The 16,909-nt window shown below is 40.9% G+C and overlaps 1 protein-coding gene across 3 annotated transcripts in view; it reads right to left on the reverse strand.

Annotated features, from left to right (window-relative positions):
- DTNA (dystrobrevin alpha) overlaps positions 1-13,112 on the reverse strand; it is a 305,164-nt gene extending 292,052 nt beyond the window's left edge. For 2 of the 3 annotated variants that reach the window (XM_079785103.1, XM_079785102.1), the window contains exon 1: positions 12,933-13,112. The gene's annotated coding sequence lies outside the window, so the exon portion shown is untranslated. Of the gene's footprint in view, positions 1-12,117; positions 12,203-12,932 lie in introns of those variants that run through there. The other variant, XM_079785104.1, reaches the window with a different exon arrangement.
- Positions 13,113-16,909: the final 3,797 nt, after the last annotated feature.

Below are 16,909 nucleotides of genomic sequence, written 5' to 3' on the forward strand. Positions count from 1 at the left end.
GGCAATAAATAAGTACCTATCAATAATAAGCCAAAATGTAAATGGATTAAATGCTCCAATCAAAAGGCACTGGGTATCTGAATGGATACAAAAACATGACCCAACTATATGCTGTCTACAAGAGACTCACCTCAGAGCAAAAGACACACACAGGATGAAAGTGAAGGGATGGAAAAAATTTTCCATGCAAACGAAAAAGAAAAAAAAGCTAGAGTAGCAATACTCATACACAACAAAATAGACTTTAAAATGAAGGCCATCACAAGAGATAACAAAGGTCACTACATAATACTAAAAGGATCAATCCAACAAGAGGATATAACCCTAGTAAACATATATGCATCCAATATTGGAGCACCTAAATATATTTTAAAAATTTCTAGAGGACTTTAAAGGAGAGATGGAGAACAATATAGCCATAGTAGGGGACTTTAACAACCTGCTGACTTGACTGGATAGATCTTACAGACAAAAACTTAACAAGGAAACAGTGACTCTAAAAGACACACTGGATCAGATGGAGTTAATTGACATTTATAGAACATTTCACCCCAAAGCAGCAGAATATACATTCTTCTCAAGTGCACATGGGTCATTCACAAAGACAGACCACATGTTAGGACACAAAACAAGTCTCTACAAGTTCAAGAAGATTGAAATTATATCAAGCATCTTCTCAGATGACAATGGAATGAAATGAGAAATCAACTACAGCAAAAACACCCCAAATATTCAAACATATGGAGGATAAATAGCATGTTATTAAACAATGAATGGGTTACCAATGAGATCAAGAAATAAATCAAAAACTTCCTTGAAGCAAATGAAAATGAACACACCACAACCCGAATTTTCTGGGACACAGCAAAAGCAGTCCTGAGAGTGAAATTGATAGCACTATAGACATACCTCAAAACAAACAAACAAACAAACAAACAAAAAACAACAAGAAAAATCAACAAAAAACTATTTAACCCTACAACTGAAAGAACTAGAAAGAGAACAACAACAACATAAAAGCCCAGAGTAAGTAGAAGGAAGGAAATAATAACAATTAGAACAGAAATAAATATCATAGAGATTAAGAAAACAATACAAAAATCAATGAAGCCAAGTGGTGGTTCTTTGAAAGGATAAAAATATTGGTAAACTGCTAGCCAGACTCATCAAGAAACAAAGAGAGGGGACCCAAATAAGTAAAATCAGAAATGAAAGTGGAGAAGTTACCACTGACACCACAGAAATACAAAGGATTATAGGAAAATACTATGAACAATTATATGCCAACAAGCTTGACAATGTGGATGAAATGGACAAATTCCTAAAAAAATACAATCTCCCAAAACTGAGTCAGGAAGAATCAGAGAACTTGAATAGACCAATAACTACTGATGAAATAGGAGCAGTAATAAAAAAAACTCCCAGCAAGCAGAAGCCCAAGTCCGGAAGGATTCACAGGGGAGTTTTACCAAACATTCAAAAAAGAACTAACATCTATACTCCTCAAAATATTCCAAAAAATCCAAGAGGAAGAAACACTTCCAAACTCTTTTTATGAGGCCAGCATTTTCCTAATTCCAAAACCAGATAAAGACACTACAAAGAAAGAAAATTATGGGCCAACTAGAGGCCCATTGCAGGAAGATTCCTGCAAGAATAGGGCTTCCTGTGGCCGTCTCTGCCGCCCCGCCTGCTTCCCTCCCTTCTCCGCTGCCCTGCCTGCTTCCCTCCGCCCCACCCGTTTTCCTCCCATCTCTGCCACACCACTTGCCTCTCTGCAGCTTCGCTCCCTTCTGCAACGCTTGGCTTCCTTCTACGCTGTCTTCAGTCTTTGCTCTGTGCCTGGATATGCAAATTAATCGCCATCTTGTTTGGGTTAATTTGCATATTTGCTCCTGATTGGCTGGTGGGCGTGGCTTGTGGGTGTAGCAGAGGTACAGTCAATTTGCATGTTTCTCTTTTATTAGATAGGATTAGAGGCCCGGAGCACGAAATTCATGCACTCTGAGGGGGGGATCCCTCAGCCCGGACTGCACCCTCTCACAGGCCAGGAGCCCTCAGGGAGTGAGCCTAAGCCATCAGTTGGACATCCTTAGCGCTGCTGTGGAGGCGGGAGAGGCTCCCACCACCACTGCTGCATTAGCCAGCCATGAGCCCGGCTTCTGGCTGAGCAGTTCTCCCCCTGTGGGAGCACACTGACCACCAGGGGACAGCTCCTGCATTGAGCATCTGTCGCCTGGTGATCAGTGCATGTCATAGTGACCAGTTGTTCTGCTGTTTGGTGGATTTGCATATTAGCCTTTTATTACATAGGATATCCCTGATGAACATAGATGCTAAACTCCTCAACAAAATATTAGCAAATCAGATCTAGCAATGTTTTAAAAAGATCATGCATCATGACCAAGTGGGATTTATTCCAGGGATGCAAGGCTGGTACAATATTCACAAATCAATAAACGTAATACATCACATAAACAAATTGAAAGACAAAAATCACATGAACATATCAATAGACACAGAAAAAGCATTCAACAAAATCCAACACCCATTTTTGATAAAAACTCTCAGCAAAGTAGGAATAGAAGGAGCATATCTCAACATGATAAAGGCCGTATATGACAAACCTGCAGACAACATCATACTCAATAGGCAAAAATTAAAACCATTTCCCCTGAGAACAGAAACAAGACAGGGATTTCCGCTTTCACCACTGTTATTCAACATAGTACTGGAGTGCTAGCCACAGTGATCAGACAAGAAGAAGAAATAAAAGGCATCCAAATTGCAAAGGAGGAAGTAAAACGCTCATTATTCACAGATGACATGATATTGTACATAGAAAAACCTAGACTCAACCAAAAACCTACTACATTTAATAAATGAATTTGGCAATGTAGCAGGATACAAAATTAACACAAAAAAATCCATGGCTTTTTTATACAACAGTAATGAACTCACAGAAAGATAAACTAAACAAATAATCCCATTTACCACTGCAACAAAAAAATTAAGACACTTAAGAATAAACTTAACCAAGGAGGCAAAAGATCTGTACTCAGAAAACTATAGGATGTTGAAAAAAGGGACAGAGGAAGACATAAACAAGTGGAAGAATATACCTTCTTCGTGGGTTGGTAGAATCAACATAATTAAAATGCTCATACTACCCAAATTCCTGTTAAAATACCAACAGCATATTTCACAGATCTAGAAAAAAGTACTCCAAAAATTTATATGGAATCAAAAAAGACCCTAAATAGCTGCAGCAATTTTGAGAAAGAAGAACAAAGTTGGAGGGATCACAATACCAGATTTCAAGTTACGCTACAAAGCCACCGTAATCAAAACAACCTGGAAATGGCACAAGAACAGACATATAGATCAATGTAACAGAATAGAGAACCCAGAAATTGACCCAAGCCATTATGCTTAATAATATTTGACAAAGGAGTCAAGAGCATACAATGTAGTCAAGACAGTCTCTTCAATAAATAGTGTTGGGAATATTGGATAGATACATGCAAAAAAATGAAACTAGACCACCAACTTACACCATACACAACAATAAACTCAAAATGGATAAAAGACTTAAATGTTAAGTCATGAAACCATAACAATCCTAGAAGAAGCCATAGGAAGCAAAATCTCAGACATCTCTCGTAGCAATATGTTTACAGATACATCTCCTATGGCAAAGGAAACTAAGGAGAAAACAAGTGGGACTACATCAAAATAAAAAGCTTCTGCAGCAAAAGAAACCATCAACAAAACAAAAAGGGAGCCCACTGTATGGGAGAACATATTTGGCAATGATACATCTGATAAAGGGTTAATATCCAAAATATATAAGGAATTCATACAACTTGACAAAAGGAAGACAAACAAACCAAGTAAAAAATGGGCAAAGGACCGAAATAGACACTTCTCCAAAGAGGACATACAGATGGCCAAGAGACATATGAAAAGATGTTCAAAGTCACTGATCATCAGAGAGATGCAAATTAAAACAACAATGAGGTATCACCTCACACCTCTCAGTATGGCTACCATCAACAAATCAACAAATGACAAGTGCTGGCGAGGATGTGGAGAAATGGGAACCCTTGTACACTGCTGGTGGGAATGCAAACTGGTGCAGTCATTATGGAAAACAGTATGAAGCTTCCTAAAAAAATTAAATATGGAACTGCCATTTGACCCAGTGATCCCACTTCTAGGAATATATCATAAGAAAACCGAAACACCAATCAGAAAGAATATATGCACCCCTATCTTCATAACAGCACAACTTACAGTAGTTAAGATCTGGAAACAGCCCAAGTGCCCATTAGTAGATGAGTGGATAAAAAAGCTGTGGTTTATTTATACCATGGAGTACTATGCAACAGTAAAAAAAAAAATCTCTTACTGTTTGAGGCAGCATGGAGGGACTTGGAGAGTATCGTGCTAAGTGAAGTAAGTCAGGCAGAGAAAGACAAGTATCACGTGATCTTACTGATATGTGGAATCTAAATAACAAAATAAATGATGAGTGGAGTGGATCCATAGGCATGGAAGCATGGAACAGAGTGGGAAATCTCGGAGGGAAGGCAGGGGAGGCTGGGAGGGTAGGAAGTAATCAACCAAGAACTTTATATGTATATTAGTGGCCCGGTGCACGGATTCATGCACATTGTAAGAAAATTAATTAGAAGAAATATTTTAATATCACAGCAAGCTAACCCATGGCCGATTCTGCAAGAAATCGGGCTCCCTCCTCACTTCTCTCTCCTCTCTGGGTCTGGGGTGCAGGTGAACCAGATTTGGGGCCAACAGGGCCCCATCAACAAGCTAACCCACAGCCAGCAACCTAACCTACAGGTCAGAGCGTCTTCCCCTAGTGGTCAGTGTGCATCATAGCTACCGGTCGGTCGAATGGTTGAACAGTCACTTGGTTGCTTAGGCTTTTATATATATATAGATATAGATATAGATATAGATATAGATATAGATATAGATATGCATGACCCATGGCCACAGGCAATGGGGCAGTGAGGGCCTGGGGTGGGGGCAGGAGCGGGCTGGGGGGGGGGGGGTTCATGGGGGAAAAAAGAGAATATATGTAATACTTCCAACAATAAAGATTTATTTTTAAAAAATGAAGCAAGGGATAACACTACAGACCCCACAGACATCAAAATAACAAAAATAAATAACTCAACAAAAATAAATTGGACTACTTAGATGAATAACCAAATCATAATAAACTTAATTTAACACAATACACACAGTATGAAACAAATAATTTAAATAGCCTAAAAGTATTATTATAAGCTAAATTGTTCCCTCTCCCAAATTCATATGTTGAAGCCCCAATCCCTAGTATAGAACGTGACTATATTTGGAGATAGGGCCTTTAAAGTTATGATCAAGTGAAAATGTGACATTTAGAGTGGGCCCTAACCCAGCGGCCTACTGTCTTTCTAAGAGGAAATCGGAGCAACCCAGAGAGACACCAAAGATGCACACACAGGAAAGACCGTGTGAGGACCCGGTGAGAAGGCAGTCGCTTACATGCCAAGCAGAGAGGCCTCAGGAGAAACCAAACCTGCTGACACCTTAATCTCCCAAGTCTCCGGAACTATGAGAACATATATTGTTTAAGGTACCCAGGTGGGTTTTATTCTGTTATGGCAGCCTAGCAAAAAAAAAACCACACAAAGAAAACACCAAATATATATATATATATATATATATATATATATATATATATATATATACACACACACACACACACACACACACACACACACACACACAATATTAAAGAAACAGAGTCCTTAACTAAAACACACACACACACACAGAATAAAGACCAATTCTATACAATCTTTTTCAGAAAATAGAAGAGCATGGAATATGTTCCAATTCATTTTATAAAGCTAGTATTTTCTGATACTAATATCAAAGAAGGTACCAAAAATAGTTACAGACCAATATCTCTCATGAATATAGATATAAAAATATTTAACAAAATATTGGCAAACAGTAGTGTGTACTACGAATTATACACAAAGACCAAGTGGGATTTATTGCAGCAAAGGAAGGTTGATTCTAGTCAAAAATCACTCAATATACTTCACCATATTAACAGACTAAAGAAGAAAATTAAACAATCGTTATCACTTGAGGGGGAAAAGGCACTTTTACAAAAATTAATACCTATTCATGATTTGAAAAATCAGAATGAAGGCAAAATTCTTCAATTTTATAAAGAACATCCGCAAAGGATTGACAGCTGACATTATAATTAATGGTAAAAGATTAAATGTTTTGCCCTGAAGGTAAGCAGCAAGGTGAATGTCCACTCTCACCACTCTGACTCAACACAGTACTAAAAGTTCTAGGCAGTGCTGTAAGACAAGGAAAGAGAAATAAAGGTGTCCACATCGACTATTCTAAAAAAAACACACAAAAAACTTTTAGGACTAATAAATTGAAGGAAGTCCCCAGGGTGCAAATAAACATACCAAAAACAATGAGATGTGACATACTTGCAATAAATACACTTACAGGTTTGCAGTGACATCTCATTGTGGTTCTAATTTGCATTTCCTTAATGATGTTGGACATCATCATATGTGCTTCTTTGCCATTTGTGTATCTTCCTTGGTGAAATATTTCTTCGTGTCATTTACCCATTTTCTAATTGGACTGTTTTTTTTTGCTTTTTACTGTTAAGTTTTGAGATTGGGCCATTTCCCACAATGGGGGTAACCTGGGTAAAAGGGGCCACGGGACCTCTCCATATCATTTCTTACAGTAGCATGTGAGTCTACCATTATCTCAAAATAAAAGGTTTAGTTAAAACGTATGGGTAGGATACATTCTAACTTTTCACATGATGTATGGCAATGTAAAATAAACATACAGTTCATTTGTGTGTTTATCTGTCTCTGTAGGTGCAGGTAACATTAAAAGACACACCTAGCTGTCCCGCTTTCTGTACCATGTTGATACCATCAAGTCTGTTCAGAAAAACACAGCTTGGGTGCTGTAAGCAGTTCTGGGCAGAGTTCATGGCTTATGCTAGCTCTCAGATAGGCTCCCTCATGTATTTCCTCAAAACAAACCATGGCTGGTATCGTTCCTTGACTAAATTCAACCCCACTTGGGGGGAAAAAGGATGTCACCAATTTCACAAGTTTAGTGTCTGTTTTCTTTGCTGGTCATTTTATGCTGGAGCGACCTTTCCATGCTGACATCCTAAACACAATTGTTGGTCATTCCACTTTTATAGTAAACCATACATTGTTTTCAGATGATAAAACTATTGAAGAGTCCTGGCTAATTTTATACGGTAACCATGAGGCCTGTTCACAAATCTTGCCATTTTCTTCCATCTGGGCATGTGATAGCCTTCACTCATGAATAAGAATGGTCACATGACCCGCTGTGGCCAATAAAATGTGAGGAGTGGAAGTGGCAAGTAGTGCTCCCGGATGAAAGCCTTTATGAACGTGGGTGACGCACCATGTTCCCATGTGCCTGGGGAAGGATGAGGATGTTTTGGACGATCGGAGCTTTATCAGTCTGGGTCTCTGAGTGAGGAAGATGGAAAACAGTCTATACTGACCAACATGGGCACATAATATTAGCAAGAAATAAACCCTTGTGGTGGTTTTTCAGTCACTGAAATTTTAGAGTTGTTTGCTGGGCTGCATAATCTGTACTATTATAGCTGATGGAAATATTTTACATTTACATTAAACACACAGCTCTCTTTGGAACAGGACACTGTATTATGGTATCCAATTGTAAACTGGTTAATGAGTTATTCTATGGTGTACTCAATGGCATCTTTCACTCATAACACATGCACACACATACACACACATACAGCAAAATCAAGTCTTCTTGCATCACTTTCCTTATGCTATAAATTAGAGTGATCGTTTGGTAGTGATTCTATGATGTAAAGCTTTGTGTGAAGCTGAGCATACAGAGACGTGATGCATCACACTCTTCATAGAGATACATGAGTCATAGAAACTATGTGTTCTGCCCTAAGGATTTCCAACAGCTTCGAAGAAGAGACACACACATTTGTAGATGTGTACTATGTAGAGATTGGGATTCATGGTGAACATGAACAATCATATCAACTGCACAGAACCCACTGTTTGCGAGGAGAAATGACCTTGACTGACATTTATTTTCAGACCCTGTGCAAACATCTTTATATGCATTAGCTCACAACCAATCAGTACTTCCTTTTGCTAGCAACTTGTGCCATGTGTCTTAGGTTAACATTGTTTGGATAATATTTTGAAATGATTAAGTTTTTTATCATCACACTTACTATGAGTCATGTCAAAAGATTTCAATGCAAAAATTAACTGGGTTTTAAAATAATTTTTTACAAAGATATTGCAACTGATGTTTTGATGTTATACTTTATAGCCTCCTAGCAGTGCATACCCTGGACAAAGACTTTTGGGGAAGGTGAAACACGTGACTTAAATTCTTAACTTTACCAATTAGAACTTTCAGCTGTTAAAGATATTTCCCTAATTATTTGGAATGTTCAAGTACATATTATTGATGTTAAAATTGTCCACAGTTTCAAATGGAACTCGTTACTATCTTTGAATTTTAAAAAACATACAATGATACATTTCTCAGAATCTAGCCATCACCTGTCTTTGTATAGGCATTCATATACATCTTCTTGCTTTATATATATTTTTTGCCTACAAAATATGAGGCAAAAATCGTAGCTATACAAAAAGTATTGTGTTTTCCACTTATTTTTATGAAGGAAACAGTAACTAGGAGGTCAAATTAGGAAGAGTCATTATGTTCATCATGATGGGAATTTAATGCACCAGGAGAGTTGTGAACCAGGTGTGACACCTCATTAGTTCCCAGTGTGAACGACAGAATCAGAACTCGTGAGTTTAGGGCTCTCTCTTCCTTTGTGACAGTGGTTATGATTCCTGTCCTCTTTGCACTTCAGTTCCCTTCCCATACAATGAGGACACTCCAGAAGCCTATTGTGAGGAACTGGGATAGTAATTTATAGAGAGCCCATAAAATGATGCCCAGCACACAGCAAGTATTCAACCAGTGCAGATACTGTGATGTTTGCTTTAAGTTGTTAGGGCCCATTTCCCCAGGGTAGTAAACACTTAGGTTCACCTCCTTTACTCCGGAGCCTCTTCTCTTCCCTGGGACACTTCATAGAATCTTAGGTGCCAGGCATAAGTCAGTTGCATGTCTATTCTGAAACATTCTTCCACTTTAACACACATGCAACTACCTTTTAAGATTTCAAAGTGGTTATTAAGGCAAAGGAAGAAAAGAACTATAGTTCCTTAAAATTAAATAACTCTCTTCAAAGAGGACACTCACCAGTTGAGGGTAGCACATGCTCTATGTGCTTTAAAAAGTACTGGAGAGTTTTGTAAACCTCCGCATGTCCATAGGCAGATAATGAGGGGAAACAGTGTGTCTTCTGGTGAATAGAGAAGTGCAGAGATAACCAGACTGAGACACAGGTCTCTGAAAATAATTCAGGAAATATTTATGAAAGCATTTAAGAAGACCACTTAACTTAGTAAACACTTCCTCACACGTCATTCCTCTGCAAATACGTGATTTTATGGGCATCCTGTTTTGAACTCCCTGCCTGGTCCAGAATTCCAACACACACTCTTTTTAAAAAATATATATTTTTATTGATTTCAGAGAGGAAGAGAGAGGTAGAAACATCAATGATGAGAGAGAATCATTGATTGGCTGCTTCCTACACGTCCCCTACTGGGGATCGAGCCAACCTTGACATGTGCCCTTGACCAGAATCGAACGTGGGACCCTTCAGTCTGCAGGCCAATGCTCTATCCACTGAGCAAAACTGGCTAGGGTTTAACATGCATTCTTACTGAATTCTTTCTTTCAGAGAATTTACCTCAATTTGTAAATAGGGGTTTACTTGTATAATTACTTTACTAAAGTCTGACCCTCTGAAACTGACAGGGCTCACTCATCTTCCTGCTCACCACTGACCTCCGGTTGTCCACCCAGCACCTGGAATAGAGGGGTTCTCAGGAGGCGGAGACGGTACGATTCTCCCAAAACCAGAGATGTGGAACTCGAAAGGAAAAAGTCCTGTCAAATCCACCAGGTGAGGTAAAAGTAGCAAGGCAATGCTTTCTCTAAAGTAAGTAACAGAAACTAGAAAACTGGAACAGATCTGAGTCAGAAAGGACAGGTGTGTATCACAGGATTTATACCTTAATGACAATCAACATCCTATTTAAATAGTCGTGGAAAATTCAGACTCAATTTCAATATCAAAAACACTTGTGTCCCATGGCGTGCAACTCTCCTGACCAGAGCACTGCCCTCCAGCATTCCCAAAATAACCTGCAGCCAGCCATACTTTGGTGTGTGGAGGAGCTTAACCTAGGAAGAGCAGGAAAAATTTTTCACATCCAAAGACCATGTTTTCATGTAGTTCCAATTGGATTCTAGCCCCCTTTCACTTATAATGTTGACTAGGTATGGATTTGAAATGAGTACATTGAATTTAATTAAACTGAAAGACAAGAATTAAGGAAATTTATGAATGTCAAAATAATTTTGAAATTCATTATGTAAAGAAGCATTTAAATTACTTAAAAAATAGCTGATGAAGATTTAAGAGAGACATGTGTCCAATAGAATGAGTATCATGAGAGCTCAATAAGCTCAAATGAAGAGTAATTCTCTGGAGTTCACCCCACTGACACCTTTTCAACACCATAGATCACTTAAAACAAGTGAAGATTTAAAAGGTATTTCAACTTAGAATAATGAGAAAATTTGATTTCAGTCTTCATTGCTCCACAACTCTGTATAAGTGTTTACCATTGGTAAAGGCATGCCATACATGAACACCCTCAAAATACAGCCTGCTTTTAATTACGGACAGTTGAAAGAGAACAGCATAAGTCTTCTTTTAAAGCTCCATAACCTCTTTTCAGAGTGATTGGATTAAAGATTATTAAAGTTGACCAAAAATTCTGCAAGATCGTATTATGAATAAAATAATGACCACGCTTTGAGCAAAGTGAAAACAAACAGATTCAGCTATCTGCTTTATAATCTACTTTCCTGTTGAATCTTAACTGCTGAAAAGCTTGATTGTGCTTATAAATACTACTTTAATCTACAATTGAATAGGAAATTAGGTTCATTGTGACAAAAGGAAACTACTCAAAGGATAGTTGCCATAATTACAGTATTAAAATTAGAAAAAATTAATTGCCCCCAACGTCGTGTAGCACATAATTAAGAGGATCATCTTGGTAGAGATGTGGGAAATATATCAAATATAGACTTTAGGTACAATGGGGTTCATATATATATATATATATGATGACTAGGTTAAGAGTACAGCAAAAGTCCAGCTGGCTCGAATATTTCATAACTGTGTGACCTTGGGTGAGTTATTTCGCATCTCCGTGGATTTCCTCATCTGTAAAAGGTGGATGCTATTATGACCTACTCTCCCCTTTAGGGTGGTGTAAGAATTAAGTGAGATAACATTAAAGAACATAGAACTGTGCATGCAATTTGTGGAGAGCTGTTTTTTTCCTAAAGTTTCTACCTTTGGGATAAACAATGTAAGTGGGGTTTTTTGGTAAAATAAATTAATAACTCTTTGTACTTCAACAATATAGGTAATTGTTACATTCAAAAGAACACACATCAAATACCAAGTGACCATCATTGATTACAGGAACCCCTGAAGGTAAACAACAACTCAAAAGGCCTTTTTTTTTAAGAGCAAGAATGAATCTAATGGTGTTTACTTCGCAAGTGTACATTCACTATTCCCCCCTAAGTTCTACACGTTTCTCCCCAAAGCCGGACCCCAAGTCTGCCAGGGAAAGCTGCGCCACCCAGTCCCAGCCGCCGTGCCTTTGCGCCCAAGCACCGCCGGGCCACCGCTCTGCTCCCCTCGGGGTTGGTCCTCGGACAGACACCTCTCCACCTCCCACTTGGGGTCCTGGAACCAACCTCCCGCCCACCCTCCGTCCAGTGGAAAACTCCAAAGCGGGCAACAGGCTACAGATGCCGGATACTCACCTGGGCGCCCAGCCGCCCCCGCGCCCCCGGAGGAGCGCCCACTCCCACGCAGCCATCCACGCACCGCAGTGCCTGGCCACGCGCACAGACGCCACGGGCTGGAAAGGAACCCGCCGCGGATTCCCCGGCCCCTACCCCCCCGCCCCGCACTGCCCCCCACCGTCAGTGCCAGCCCCAGTGGAGGTGGCCACGCCACTCCCACCAGCTCAGCCTCCAGGACGACCCGGAGGGCGGCAATGACAACAAAAACAACTCAGCCCGCAGCGACGCCGGCGGCCGCTCCCACCAGCCCGGGAGCCCGGGCCTCCGGCTGCGGGGCCCCCGCGGCAGCGATTTACCTGCGCGGCCCGCGCCCCCGCCCGGCGCTCCTGCCGCAGCCGCCCCGCCGCCCGCGGGCCCGAGGCGCCGCCCGCCCGGCCCGGCGCCCTCCCTCCGCAGTCCCGGCTGCAGCGCCGCACATGCTCCGCGCTCCCTGCGGCCCGGCCCGCGCGCAGGTGGGAACCCCGCGAGTGGGCGTTGGGGCGATTCCCCGCCCCCGCCCCCACCACCCCGCGCTCGCCCGCGCTTCCACTCCTGACTTTCCGGGCGCCACGCCTGCGCTCGCTCCGCAGCGGAGCCCGTGTCCCCGGCGCCTGGGGCTGCGGTCCCTGCGTCGCGGGGCTGCGCGTCCCGGGCATCCCCCGCCTCCGCAGCCCCGGGCGGCGGGCAGCGCGCAGCAGCCCAGCCCGGCGCCCACTCCTCGCGGCCCCAGGACCCCGCACCCCGCGCCCTCCCCCACGCCCGAGCTGTCACGGAGGAAAACGCCTAGCACACACCTTGGAATGGACGGGTGCCTCGTCACCGACTCGCCAAACTCTTAGAAGGTGTCCATCAGCCTGCAGGGCGGCGTGGGCAGGGAGCAGAGCCGCTCTCTGATTATTTAATAATGTTGGAAGTGCCGGTCCGCTGCCAGAGTTGTGGGTCATGTGGGCACAGCAGCGGCTGGCTGCTGCCAGTACCAGGGTTTCCTGAGGATCCTGAAACTATGATCTCATCCTCCTCCTCCGCCTCCCCCGCCCCTCTCCGCGGGCGCGCACGCACGGCACACACACACATACACACATGCACACACGCGCGCACTCACACTGCATGCACTACCCTCCTTCCTAGGCCAAATATTCCTCCAGAGAAACACAGTGTTCACGCTCTTCATTGAAAAAAAAATCCTTCCGGATATTTTTTCTCTTTCAAAGCTTGATTTATGTGCTTTGTTTATTTTCCACGGTTTCCCCTCGCACGTGCAAGGGATCAGAGCAGAGCCGCAGAATGAAAATTAAAAATAATCATTTTCTTATGTTGACCCAGATTTTGGTCAGAACCCAAGGACTCCAACAGCACAATTTCAATTTAAAACAGGCAGTGATATACCAGGCTTGACTATGGAATAGTAATAACGTCTGAGAGCATGCGATGCGTTTCTTTCCCAAGCTGCAAACATTACCTCATATATTTGCAGAGCATCTTTGCAGAGGCGGCGGATGGGAAGGCAACTAAGTAGTCACTTCAGAGACACAGAAGTGGAGGTCAGATAACATGACCTACCCAAGTACACATAAGTCAATATCTCTCTATTAATATTAATTGCACCGCTGCTCACAGGTTGCTTGTTCACTATAACCAATTCTGGAAACTTAGATTCTGGGAAATAATGAAGATATTCTTGATTTTTTAAAAAATTGCCTACTATCTAAGATTGCAAATTAATTAGATAATTAACTTTTCTATATATGTTTTCATATAATTTTCTCTTGTATATTTGTATGTATCTCCAGTTTCGTGTAATTTTTTATCTTTTTTTGGTGTAGGTGTTGTATCTGTGTATGCACTCATATTCATTTGTGTTAACTTCTTAGTAATATCAAACAATGTTAGTCAATATTTTTGGGGTTGTGATCAATTTCATAATGATTTGTATAGTTCACTCAAACCCCCTTGAGGTGCCTGATGTATATGAAAAGCTGTGCTGTATTTTGAAGGATATTGAGAAGTTTACTATTTGAAACCTGTCCTCCACTGGTGTACATCTAGTTGTTGAGACAAAAAAATATATATATATATACTAGTGGCCATGTGCACGAAATTCGTGCGGGGTCGGGAGCGTGGATTATCCCTCAGCCCAGCCTGCACCCTCTCCAATCTGGGACCCCTCAGGGGATGGCCGACTGCCGGCAGTCAGACATCCCTCTCGCAATCTGGGACCACTGGCTACTAACTGCTCACCTGCCTGCCTGCCTGATTGCCCCTAACCACTCTGCCTGCCAGCCTGATCGCCCTCAACTTCCCCCCCTTGCTGGCCTGATTGCCCCCACCTCCCCCTCCTGCCATCCTGATCACCCCCAACTGCCCTCCCCTGCTGGCCTGATTGCCTCTAACCGCCTCTGCCTTGGCCCCACCACCATGGCTTTGTCTGGAAAGGTCTCCCTTTGTCTGGAAGGTCTCCCAGGGTAATTAGCATATTACCCTTTTATTATATATATATATATATATATATATATATATATATATATATATATATATATACTGAAAAGTCCACTGGTGAAGTACATTCTTATTTTTGTTGTTATGAACTGTCACAAATTAAGTATAAGGTTATCTCCTTTTCTTTTTTCCTATTTAATTTCTATTCCATGTTAAAAATATTTCATTTGTCTGTGTGCCCCATATTTCATCTGTCTTTGACCCTCACACCATCTCAATGGCCAAGGTAACGTGAACTTTGCCCTTCACCTACACATCCACAAGTTCCCACAAAGAATACTCTGGTGTGGCTTTTGTTCAGGTGTACATAGGAAAATCCAGCAGTCTTCTACTTCTAGTAATCCAAAGACAAGAGAAATGGTATGAGAGAGAAAAAGGGTCAGGGAGAAGGCAGAGGAATAAGCAGTGGAAAGAGCTGGGGAAGGGATAAATAAAAGGGAATTAAATTACAAGATGAGAGAGAGAAGAAGAGAAAAAAAAAAAGGAGAAGGAAAAGAGGACCAGCTTTCAAGTAAAAGCTAAAATGTTCCAAATTTTGCTGCATGGAAAACAAAATCATATAGTTTCATATTGTTATCAAATATTATCTTTTGATAAGCATACAGGAATTTAATGGCAAGGACACCAGGTGTCAGTCCTGTGGAGACTCCCCTGAATGATCTCAGTTTTAAAAATTCAAGTACAGGATCCACTAGAAGAAATAAACAGGCTGACCTATCAATATATGGTAACAATGAAAGTGACGATGAGATCAAATAGCCAGGGTATATACAATGATTTAAGAATAAATTAACACTGAAATTCAGGTAGATAAATGGGAAACCAAAAGCACAGGGATATTAAGGCAGGCAACAAAGAGTTAGGCTTGCAGTATTCAAAGCAAAAAAAAATAAAAAATAATAACAACATAATTTTAAAGTACTGCAGATTTTCCCAAGTGCTTTTTATACAGTCTTTATTGAGCCTGATGACAGTGAAAGGTAGGTACCTATCTGGCCTTCGTTTTAAAGGAATATAACAACTCTCCCTAGTTTTCTATGTGTTGAATGGAGAAGTGCTGAACATTTTCACTCATTGTTTTGGAAATATCATTTAAATTTTATGATCGGTCAACCCTAAAGATGTTGCTCAGTGTAGCCCACTCCAATCCTTCTCATCAACAATACCAGTAGATGGATTCCTGGGCATAGATCGCAACAGTGATTTATAATCCAGTATTTTACACAGGCTACTGGAGTTAAACTAGAAGCGTTAGCATGTAGCAGACGATAATGGCTTTGCAGTATCTCTGGGAGATTTCTGCAGAAGAGGTGGAGGCCCGAATTGAACAGCAATATATCAAGAGCACTTTCCCTTTGATCTGCATACTCATGGCAGGATTTGTTTTAATCAGAGGTATATTTAGGTTTGAGGATTATAACGTGTTTCAGAAATGCATTACAACTTCAGGGGCTCAACATGCACTAGTGGTTTGTATCAGAATACCTTCATTTAGAGAAAAATATTTTTAATATGGCTACGTACATGAATTCATGGTTTATACTCATTTAGGCTATCTTTACCAAGGACAATAAATTACTGATGCTTACTATTTTGCTCTTACAGTTTCTTGATTTTTAAAATAGTTCATGAGAATGGCCATAGGTAAAATCAGAATGTTCACTATATGTGTGTATGTGTTTTATAAACATAGTGATATGTAAAGTGTGTATGTGTTATAGGTCAAATAAGAATGATTACTATAACCTATGAGCTGCTAATAGTTTGGAGGCATGAGGCATTAAAAAATTTGGAGCATTTAAAAGACTTTAATGACAAGAGTAGAAAAGAAGATAGGTTCAAAAGGGTTGAAGAAGTAAAGACATCACTATTTTATCAATCAGAAATGCTTATATGCCTGGGTGTGCACTACTATTTCAGGGAAGGATGATATGGGGGCTTGAAGGACACAAAATATATATAAATTCCACTCCCTGGAGATACTGATTAGCCTTCAAGAAGGAAAAGTTCATCAGCAGTCCAACATAGGACTCAAGACGATGGAGCCACTGAGCTGTGGCTCAGGGGACTCAGGGTTGGATTTTTTGGGTGTGAGAGCTACCCAATTCTGAAGCCAAGGAGGGCAGAAAGAACCCTTTGCTTGCTTCTGAATTTTCCATATACACAGTCCTTTGAAACTCCTGGGCCTCAGACAGAACACTGTCTTCTGACCTCCACTGAGATGAAGAAATTGTGTCCTAAGTATTCCTGAAACTTGAGGGGATGTAAATCTGTG

Source organism: Cnephaeus nilssonii (assembly GCF_951640355.1).
Source record: "Cnephaeus nilssonii genome assembly, chromosome: 11".
Taxonomy (NCBI): domain Eukaryota; kingdom Metazoa; phylum Chordata; class Mammalia; order Chiroptera; family Vespertilionidae; genus Cnephaeus; species Cnephaeus nilssonii.